General features: G+C 42.6%; 1 protein-coding gene across 4 annotated transcripts in view; it reads left to right on the top strand.

Moving 5' to 3' along the window:
• The first annotated feature begins 4,227 nt into the window (after positions 1-4,227).
• The window catches only part of thsd4 (thrombospondin type 1 domain containing 4), a 217,034-nt gene continuing 209,572 nt past the window's right edge, over positions 4,228-11,689 (top strand). For 3 of the 4 annotated variants that reach the window (XM_062963309.1, XM_062963311.1, XM_062963310.1), the window contains exon 1: positions 4,228-4,435. The gene's annotated coding sequence lies outside the window, so the exon portion shown is untranslated. Of the gene's footprint in view, positions 4,436-5,298; positions 10,867-11,689 lie in introns of those variants that run through there. The other variant, XM_062963312.1, reaches the window with a different exon arrangement.

Here is an 11,689-nt window from a genome sequence, read left to right as displayed (position 1 = left end):
ATTTTCCTTGGCCCCATGGAGTCATCAGGGGCTATAAAGACATCTTGGAGAAGAAGAGTTTGGATGTGAATTCAGGACTGTGCTTTGCCTTTGCTCTATAGCTTTTGGCGATACAAATGGTGGTTTCAGTACATAAAAAAGAATGGCAGCTCTTGTGTTACAGAACGTTACCATTCAGTCTGCTCAGATGGGTGGCTTTTGGGTTGTTTTGGAAAGTCCTTTGTAGAGACAAAACAGTGTCATCGGCCTGAAGAACCATAGAATGAGAAAGTTAGAAGAGACCTCAAAGACCATCCAGTCCAACCACCTGTCATGAAGGTGTTGTTGAACATGGCACTCCCCACCCTCAAGATTTAGTTCCAAGAACACTAAAGTCAAAAGAGATTAAATTATTTATTTTCTGTTCCCGTGAGTTTCCCGCAACTTTCGTGATGGACCACCAGCAGATCTCCCTCACAGACTTATCCCTCATTTCTATAATCTTCAATTGGGAAATTGCGGTATAGCATAATGCTCGCCAGGCAGGACCCTCCATAACCACAGTCCTTCATCTAGATTTGAACTCACACGAAGACACACTCCAAGGCAACATGTTCCTTTGCCAAAGTGTTCCCACTGTTTAGGTGGATTTCTTTCATTGAGATTGAATCCATTGATCCATTGTGTTCTAAACTTTCCGATATTTCAACTTGGCTCTGAGGTCACCTCTCAGCCTTTCCTTCTCCAAGTGAAATCTAATGGTCTCCTTCATCTGTTCCTCAGAGGGATTAATATCTTCCAGACCTTTGGCCACCTTCTTTGGCCTCCTTTCATCATGTCCTATCTCCTTCTTGCATTGTTTTGCCCATAGCCGAACACAGGATTATTCCATGTGAGGTCTGACCAAAGCAGAATAGAGTGGGACTGTGATTTCTCCTAATCTAGACAATAAGGTCCTATAGATATGGCAAACTTCGGCCCTCCAGGTTTTTGGACTTCAACGACATCCTTCCATATATGGACGATTGGCTCATGGCAACAGGCATGGGCCAACTTGGGCCCTCCAGGTGTTTTGGACTTCAACTCCCACAATTCCTAACAGCCTACCGGCTGTTAGGAATTGTGGGAGTTGGAGTCCAAAACACCTGGAGGGAGGGCCCAAGTTGGCCCATGCCTGCTGCCATGAGCCAATCGTCCATATATGGAAGGATGTCGTTGAAGTCCAAAACATGCCCACCTTAAACCCACTTGTACCTGGTTACCCCAAGCATGCAGGAGAGGGAATTTTGGGCCATCCATCATCCGCCTCCCACTGTCAAGGCACGTTCAGCCAGATGCTGGGTGTTCTTCAAGCCTCCTGCTCTTGTCAAGCCTTTGGCTTCTGTATCAGCTCTGGCAAGACGGAGCCTGTCGAAAGGCGGGTTCGCGAAGTACAAATACAACACAGAGAGAGGGGACGGAAAGCTGCATTTAGGAAGCCGGTGAGCATGAAAAGAAAAGAGAGAGTTGAGACCATTTTGAATTGGCAATTAATTAATCATTATTTACAATAGGGGAAACAGGCAAGGCCGAAGATGTGCTTTCTTACCTGTCAATCGGATCCCCCCAAATGTAGGCCCTCCAGATGTTTTGGACTGCAACTCCCTCAATTCCTAACAGCCTACTGCCTCAAGCAGACATGAATTTTTTCTCCTACCCTGGAGAATAATAATAATAATAATAATAATAATAATAATAATAATAACAACAACAACAAAAACAATAAGTTGATGTTGCAATCTCAGGTGACAGCAACTGGAAAAGCTGACAAGATATGAGGATTTAAAGATCGAACAGCACAGACTCTGGCACAAGCCAGTCAAGGTGGTCCCAGTGGTGATCAGCATACTGGGTGCAGTTGGCCTGCACTTAAACATAACTGTCACTGATAAAATCACCATCTTTCAGCAGGAAAAGGCCATCCTACTCAGATCTGCCTGAATTATTTGCCGATACATCACAGAGCCCTAGACACTTGGGAAGGGTCCGACGTGTGATCCAATACAACAGCCAGCATAGGGATCTTGTTTGCTGAGTACTAATCTTGTTGTGATGATGATGATGATGATGATGATGATGATGATGATGATGATGATGATGATGATGATGATAATAATAATAAGAAAACCACACAGACAGACTACAAACAGAGGCACAACTATGTGGCCCAAATGATTCATTGGAACTTATGCCTCAAGTACCACCTGCCAGCAGCAAAGAACTGGTGGGATCACAAACCTGCAAAAGTATTGGAAAATGAGCACGCAAAGATACTGTGGGACTTCCGAATCCAGACTGACAAAGTTCTGGAACACAACACACCAGACATCACAGTTGTGGAGAAGAAAAAGGTTTGGATCATTGATGTCGCCATCCCAGGTGACAGTCGCATTGACGAAAAACAACAGGAAAAACTCAGCCGCTCTCAGGACCTCAAGATTGAACTGCAAAGACTCTGGCAGAAACCAGTGCAGGTGGTCCCGATGGTGATGGGCACACTGGGTGCCGTGCCAAAAGATCTCAGCCGGCATTTGGAAACAATAGACATTGACAAAATTACGATCTGCCAACTGCAAAAGGCCACCCTGCTGGGATCTGCACGCATCATCCGAAAATACATCACACAGTCCTAGACACTTGGGAAGTGTTCGACTTGTGATTTTGTGATACGAAATCCAGCATGTCTATCTCGTTTGCTGTGTCATACAATAAAATAATAATAATAATGGCAAAAAACCCAGGAACCATCTAGTCCAACCCCCCTTCTGCCATGCAGGAAAAGCACAATCAAAACACCCTATACAGATAGCCATCCAGCCTTTGCAATAATAATAATAACAACATCACATCACACAGTCCTAGAAACTTGGAAAGTGTCTGATGTGTGATCCAATACAACAGACAGCATGATTATCTTATTTGCTGTGTACTAGTCTTGTTATGTACATAATAATAATAATAATAATAATAATAATAATAATAATAATAATAATAATAATAATAATAATAAAAATTACGATCTGCCAACTGCAAAAGGCCACCCTGCTGGGATCTGCGTGCATCATCCGAAAATACATCACACAGTCCTAGACACTTGGGAAGTGTTCGATTTGTGATTTTGTGATATGAAATCCAGCATTTCTATCTTGTTTGCTGTGTCATAATAAAATAATACAGTAGAGTCTCACTTATCCAAGCTAAACGGGCCGGCAGAAGCTTGGATAAGCGAATATCTTGGATAACAAGGAGGGATTAAGGAAAAGCCTATTAAACATCAAATTAGGTTATGATTTTACAAATTAAGCACCAAAACATCATGTTATACAACAAATTTGACAGAAAAAGTAGTTTAATATGCAGTATTGTTATGTAGTAATTACCGTATTTATGAATTTAGCACCAAAATATCACGATATATTGAAAACATTGACTACAAAAATGGCTTGGATTATCCAGAGGCTTGGATAAGCGAGGCTTGGATTAGTGAGACTCTACTGTAATAAAAATAATAATAATAATAATAATATGAAGCCATATAACTAAATCACAAGGCTACTCTGAATCAAATCGTCATGACTTGGTGCATCTACTCAGTAGAATGAATGTACAGTAGAGTCTCACTTATCCAACACTTGCTTATCCAACGTTCTGGATTATCCAACGCATTTTGTAGTCAATGTTTTCAATACATCGTGATATTTTGGTGCTAAATTCGTAAATACAGTAATTTCTACATAGCATTACTGCATATTGAACTACTTTTTCTGTCAAATTTGTTGTATAACATAATGTTTTGGTGCTTAATTTGTAAAATCATAACCTAATTTTATGTTTAATAGGCTTTTCCTTAATCTCTCCTTATTATCCAACATATTCACTTATCCAACGTTCTGCCGGCCCGTTTATGTTGGATAAGTGAGACTCTACTGTAGTTGGAAGCCACGGTAATTTCCATGTCTTGGTGCTGGAGTTGTAGTTTTGCAAGGCCTTTTCTGTGCCAAAGAGGTCCGGCATCTCTGCAAACCACAACACCAAGGATCTCATAGCATTGCACCGGGGCAGATCAAGTGGAGTCAACCTGCATTTGTTTATAATGTAGATCTTGCCCGTTGAGGATTTTTCGTGGACATCCACCAGGTGGCAGTCGGAGCAGCCAATCGCGGGCCTTTCCCTGAAAAAAAATAAATGACATTTTCCCCTTGCTTTCCCCATTCAGCTCAAAGAGAAAGAGTGGAAAGAGAGAGTGTCCGGGAGAAGAGCTTTCCTCTAGGAAGCGTGGAAGGAACGAAGGAGAGAAGACCTCCTTGATCCCTCAGGATTTTCCTCCGTCCTTGATTTTGGGATTACCTCTGGCAGCCAGAACCTTTCTGCATCCCATGTGGCTTTCAAGATCTCCTGGACAGCCCACCCGGACAAGGTAAGGGATGTGACTTTGGGTGACCTGGTTCTCCTTGGAGCTTGGACGCTGTGGCCGAGAGATGGAGACATTGCAAGTCTGCCCCGCTTCGTCTTCCACCCAGTCTTCCATTCATCCAATGGATCAGGGGTCCTCAAGCTTTTTAAGCCAAGGGCCGGTCCACGATCCTTCAGACTGTTGAGGGGCCGGATTATCATTTGAAAAAAAAAATACAAAAAAATGTCTTATTTGTAGTGCAAAAACAACAACAACAACAACAACAACAATGAAAGAACAATACAATATTTAAAAATAAAAACAATTTTAACCAACATACATTTATCAGGATTTCAATGGGAAGTGTAGTCCTGCTTCTGGCCAATGAGATAGTCAAGTTAATTAGGGTTGTTGTTGTTGTTGTTGTTGTGTGCCTTCAAGTCATTTCAGACTTTGGGCGAGCCTAAGTCTAAAATTTATTTATTTATTATTTATTTATTGACTGTATTTATTTACTACATTTGTATCACACCCTTCTCATCCCAAAGGGGACTCAGAGTGGCTTACAAATTATATGTACATACAATATATTATATTATTAGCATAGCACAATATTAGCATTATATATTACTATATTGAACTATACCACTATACTGTAATATTATTATTAATATTATATGTAATATAGAATATATAATTAATATTATTATATGGTATTATTATTAGTGTTATATTGTACTACATTATAATATTATTGTCAATATTATATGTATATACAATATATTATATTATACAACTGAGGGCGGGGGCCAGGTAAATGACCTCGGAGGGCCGCATCCGGCCCCCGGGCCTTAGTTTGGGGACCCCTGCAATGGATGAATTGAATGCTTTCTTGAGATGAATGGGGAGAAAGTTTGGTTTGACTGTGTAGACCTGGAAGGACTGGAGAATTGGAGGAGGACCAATTTGCCCAAACTGGGAGGTCTCCGCCAAGTCTTTGTGGTCTCTATGGGTGGGTCACAATCCCACCATGGGATTTTTTTAAATTTTTATTGCTTTGTTAATTTATTTTATTTATTTATTTCAATTATTTATATCCCGCCCTTCTCACCCAAGGGGACTCAGGGCAGCTTACAAGTGGCGATTGATGCCGTTATACAATAAACTCAAACGATTAAAACAGTTAAAGCAGTCATAAAATAGTCATAAAATACAATATACAAAGTTTAAAACAATGCAAAGTGCTTATGCCATTCATCTGTTGTGAAACTGAAGTGATGAGTAATCTCTCTTTATCTGTATTTATATGGGAATTCAATGGTATTTCTGGACACGGTCCCACTAAGAGCCATTGGCCTTTCCTAATGTCATCATTTGCTGGATCACATTTTTTCCCCAAAATGCAAGATCTTAGTTTTTTTTTCCCCAAATGAAACAATTTGGAGGATCATAGCTTTCCCAAACTCACTTAAGTATCATAGTTTGTCCAAATGCCACACTTTGCAGGATCACAGATTTTCTTTTTCTCCAAATGGCACACTTTGTAGGTTTGCAGCGTTTCCAAATATCACAATTTTCCGGATCAGAATTCTTTCCAAGCCAGTTTAGGGTCACAGTGTTTCCAAATATCAGTTTGCGGGATCATGATTTCCTGAAATGTCACCATTTGCAGGATTGTATCTTTATCAAATATCAGTGTGCAAAATTATGGCTTATTCCAAATAGCTCAGCTTCACCGGTTTTCCCAATATCATGATGTGTGGGATGACTGTTTCCTCAAATGTCAGTTTGCAGAATCAAAGTGCCACAATTTGCAGGATAACAAAGAATCCTAGATTTGGAAGAGACCTGGTGGGCCATCCAGCCCAACCCCATTCTGCCAAGAAGCAGGAAAAACACCTTCAAAGCATACCCGACAGATGGCCATCCAGCTTCTCTTTAAAAGCCTCCAAAGAAGGAGCCTCCACCACACTCTGGGGCAGAGAGTTCCACTGCTGAACAGCTCTCACAGTGAGGAAGTTCGTTCTTATTTTCAGGTGGAATCTTCTTTCCTGAGTTTCCAACAAGCTTGCTCCCTCCTCCCTAGGACTTCTCCTGACATATTTATACATGGCCCTTATAATATCTCATCTCAGCCTTCTCTTTTGCAGGCTGTGCCCAACTCTTTCAGCCGCTCCTCATAGGGTTTGTTCTCCAGACCCTTGATCCTTTTAGTCGCCCTCCTCTGGACACATTCCAGCTTAGAGTCAACATCTCCCCAGTGGCGCAATGGGTTCAACCCTTGTGCTGGCAGGACTGCTAGAATCATAGAATAGTAGAGTTGGAAGAGACCTCATGGGCCATCCAGTCCAACCCCATTCTGCCAAGAAGCAGGAAATCGCATTCAAAGCACCCCCGACAGATGGCCACCCAGCCTCTGCTTAAAAGCCTCCAAAGAAGGAGCCTCCACCACACCGAAAGATTGGCAGCTCGAATCCGGGGAGCGGGGTGAGCTCCCATCTGTCAGCTCCAGCTTCCCATGCAGGGACATGAGAAAATCCTCCCATAGGATGGTAAAACATCTGGGCGTCCCTTGGGCAACATCCTTGCAGAGAGCCAATTCTCTCACACCAGATGTGACTTGCAGTTTCTCAAGTCGTTCCTGACATGGGGGGAAAAAAAAAACACATCTCCCTTCAATTGCGGTGCCCAGAATTGGACACAGTGTGATTCCAGGTGTGGTCTTTTCCAAAAGTCTCCCATAGGATGGTAAAACATCTGGGCGTCCCTTAGGCAACATCCTTGCAGAGAGCCAATTCTCTCACACCAGGTGTGACTTGCAGTTTCTCAAGTTGCTCCTGACAGGGAAAAAAAAAATCTCCCTTCAATTGCGGTGCCTAGAATTGGACACAGTGTGATTCCAGGTGTGGTCTTTTCCAAAAGTCACAATTTGCAGGATCGGTTTTTGCAAATGGGAAAACACACAGGATCAGAGCTTTTCCCCACTGCTTGCACGCTTACAACTTTTCCAAATGCCATATGGTGGAGAGTTGGGTGATCTCAGCTTTCCAGGTATCGGACCCTGCTCTATGGCTCCGGATCTTGAGGCCAAGCGAACCAACTTCCATGCCCTCATTATATTTGACGCTGTGCTTAAATCTTGCAAGTGATTCCTTCCCTTTTTCCGTGGCCAGAAGAAGGAGAAGCCCTGTTTCTTCCAGGAGATGTTCCCTCCGTGGCGGCTTCTCTGGCGGGTCCGGGGAGAACGTGTCTCCTCCTTGGCTTCCTTCCACTGTCAACTTTGGGAGCCGGAGATAATGGGCGAGTTGGCTCCAGACGGCACTCGCGAGCAAAGAAATGTCGGCTTTTACAGGAACATGCAGAATTAATTACTCTGCTTTTTTTTTCACACTCTGGCAAAGATGCCTCCTTGGCTGAGGAACGCATCACAGAAAGGCACAATGTAGGCTGGGTTTCAGATCCAACAACTGGGAAACAGACACGTAAAAGAAGCGGAGGAAGGACTCGTCTCCGTGTAAGATGGAAGGCTATTCAGTGCTAATCAAGGTGGCCAATGGCAACATCCACACTTGCCTCCAACAGACAAGAGTTCTTTCTTTTTCCCACCCTGGAGATATCTCAACGCCGCTTGCCTCGTTTCCAACAGACATCCCAACCTCTGAGGATGCCTGCCATAGGTGTGGGCGAAACGTCAGGAGAGAATGCTTCTAGAACATGCCCGGGAAACTCACAGCAACCCAGTGATCCCGACCATGGAAGCCTTTGGCAACACACAGACCTCACAACCTCTGAGGATGCCTGCCATAGGTGTGGGCGAAACGTCAGGAGAGAATGCTTCTGGAGCATGGCCAGACAGCCCGGGAAACTCACAGCAACCCAGTGATCCCGACCATGGAAGCCTTTGGCAACACACAGACCTCACAACCTCTGAGGATGCCTGCCATAGGTGTGGGCGAAACGTCAGGAGAGAATGCTTCTGGAGCATGGCCAGACAGCCCGGGAAACTCACAGCAACCCAGTGATCCCGGCCATGGAAGCCTTCGGCAACACACAGACCTCACAACCTCTGAGGATGCCTGCCATAGGTGTGGGCGAAACGTCAGGAGAGAATGCTTCTGGAACATGGCCAAACAGCCCGGGAAACTCACAGCAACCCAGTGATCCCGACCATGGAAGCCTTCGGCAACACACAGACCTCACAACCTCTGAGGATGCCTGCCATGGGCGAAATGTCAGGAGAGAATGCTTCTGGAACAAAGCCATACAGACTCACAGCAACCCAGTCTCCATGCTGTTGAGTGCTTTTATATCTCAAGAACGTCAAGGCTAAACGGACCAAGACATCCTTCCTGGGTCGTTCCCATTGCGTCGTAGAAGAACTTGGAAGAGCATCAAGAGGAACGACGGATACCTTTTGTGCGATGCTTCGCAACCACGTAACCGAATCGACCGTCTGCTTAAAAGCGGCACACCCAGCAGTGTGCAACCCTGCCAGGAAATGTGCAAGTAGTTAAGAATTGGCTTCGGTTGTGCGCATCACCAAAGAGAAAAGGTCACCAAGGGTGCATCTGCAGGGTAGGATTAATGCAGTTTGACACCGCTTTAACTGCAATGGCTCAAGGCTATGGAATCCCAAGCCTGGTGAGAAGAAGGAGAGAGATGTTGTAAGACTCCAGCCTCAAGTCCCATCGCAGTGAGCCATTCAATGTGGCAGAATTCAATCTGATGTTTAAGAGATCATGCTCAATCTCCATAGGTCTCTAGCTTCAAGGCCTGTGAGAGTCCTGCCCAAGGAACCCAAGAAACCCATCATGGTCTATCCATGGGTCAAAGTGGAAAGCATTCAGAAGGGTCTTCACTCTCAACTTCTTCTTCCATCAAATTAGGTGATGATTTTAAGCACCAAAACGTCATGTTATACAACAAATTTGACAGAAAAAGTAGTTCAATACACAGTAATGCTATGTAGTAATTACCGTATTTACGAATTTAGCACCAAAATATCACCATATATTGAAAACATTGACTACAAAAATGGCTTGGATTATCCAGAGGCTTGGATAAGTGAGACTCTACTGTATTTACAACAGTGTATTGTTGTATTGAATACTGTATTCAATACTGTTTATTGAATTACTTTTCCTGTGAAATTTGTTGCATTTCTGGTGGAGAGAGACTAATTAAGAAATAAAGTGAAGTGAAGTGAAGTGAATATCCTGGATAATAAGGAGGCATTAAGGAAAAGCCTATTAAACATCAAATTAGGTTATGATTTTACAAATTAAGCACTAAAACATCATGTTATACAACAAATTTGACAGAAAAAGTAGTTCAATACGCAGTAATGTTATGTTGTAATTACATTAGAGTCTCACTTATCCAACGTTCTGGATTATCCAACGCATTTTGGTAGTCAATGTTTTCAATACATCGTGATATTTTGGTGCTAAATTCGTAAATTCAGTAATTACTACATAGCATTACTGTGTATTGAACTACTAATTTGATGTTTAATAAGCTTTTCCTTAATCTCTCCTTACTATCCAACATATTTGCTTACCCAAATAAGCGAGACTCTACTGTACTGTATTTACAAATTTAGCGCCAAAATATCATGATATATTGAAAACATTGACTACAAAAATGCGTTGGATAATCCAGAACCTTGGATAAGCGAGTCTTGGATAAGTGAGACTCTACTGTAATAACAACAACAACAACAACAACAACAACAACAACTTATTATTATTATTATTAATAATAATAATAATAATAATCAGCTGATGACCCGAAATGCAGACTCTGCAAGGAAACTGACGAAACCATTGATCCTATCCTCAGCTGCTGTAAGAAAATTGCACAGACAGACTACAAACAGAGGCACAACTATGTGGCCCAAATGATTCACTGGAGCTTATGCCTCAAGGACCACCTGCCAGCAGCAAAGAACTGGTGGATCACAAACCTGCAAAAGTCTTGGAAAATGAACATGCAAAGATACTATGGGACTTCCGAATCCAGACTGACAAAGTTCTGGAACACAACACACCAGACATCACAGTTGTGGAAAAGGAAAAGGTTTGGATCATTGATGTCGCCATCCCAGGGGACAGTCGCATTGACGAAAAACAACAGGAAAAACTCAGCCGCTCTCAGGACCTCAAGATTGAACTTCAAAGACTCTGGCAGAAACCAGTGCAGGTGGTCCCGGTGGTGATCGGCACACTGGGTGCCGTGCTGGAAACTAGGCAAATAGGGTTTAGATATCTGTGGAATAATATCCAGGGTGGGAGAAAGAAGTTGTGTCTGCTTGAGGCAAGTGCGAATGTTGCATTTGGCAACCTTGATTAGCACTGAATGGCCTTGCAGCTTCAAAGCCTGGCTGCTTCCTGCCTGGAGAGGTGTTAGCTCCTGTCTGGAATTCCCCTCTTTTTAAAGAGTCGCTCTTTGCTCCAGTGTGTACTCCTACTAGATTTATATCCCAACTCAGTCAAAGGCAGGATCTATGCAATCTGTTTTGCCTTGTTGACTCAAATGTAGTAGGAGCCAAACTAAATTTCCTCTCTTATTTGTCTTTCTGCTCCGCCTGTGCACCTTGCCAGCTGCTACTGACAATTTCTGGTGCAAGTAGCAAAGAAAATTTCAGGACTGTTTTCTTTTCTTTTTTTATTTTGGTCATTCATTCATTTTCTGTTGATTTATAACCCTGAGAGTGCATCTACACTGTAGAGTTAATGTAGTTCGAAACCACTTGGACTGCCTTGGTTCAGTGCTATGAAATCCTGGGAATTTGGCGAGGCTTTATCATTTTTTGGCCTTTCAGAACGACAACTACCACAATCCCATAGTATTGAGTGTGGCAGTTGAAGTGGCGCTGAACTGCGTTAACTCTAGAGTATAGATGTTTAAGTATTAGAACTGTTGCATGTTATTGTTTATTGATGTTATTGTTTTGTATCTGATATTTCTATGAGCCGCCCCGAGTTCCCTTCGGGGGAGATGGTGGCGGGATACAAATAAACTTATTATTATTATTATTATTATTATTATTATTATTATTATGTCACAGCAAACAAGATAGACATGCTGGATTTCGTATCACAAAATCACAAGTCGAACACTTCCCAAGTGTCTAGGACTGTGTGATGTATTATTATTATTATTATTATTATTATTATTATTATTATTATTATTATATGACACAGCAAACAAGATCGATATGATGGATTTCGTATCACAAAATCACAAGTCGAACACTTCCCAAGTGTCTAGGACTGT

This window comes from Anolis carolinensis, unplaced genomic scaffold (genome assembly GCF_035594765.1).
Source record: "Anolis carolinensis isolate JA03-04 unplaced genomic scaffold, rAnoCar3.1.pri scaffold_11, whole genome shotgun sequence".
Classification (NCBI taxonomy): Eukaryota; Metazoa; Chordata; class Lepidosauria; order Squamata; family Dactyloidae; genus Anolis; species Anolis carolinensis.
The sequence above is the reverse complement of the archived record's forward strand: the minus strand, read 5'-3'. Positions and strand labels throughout refer to the sequence as shown.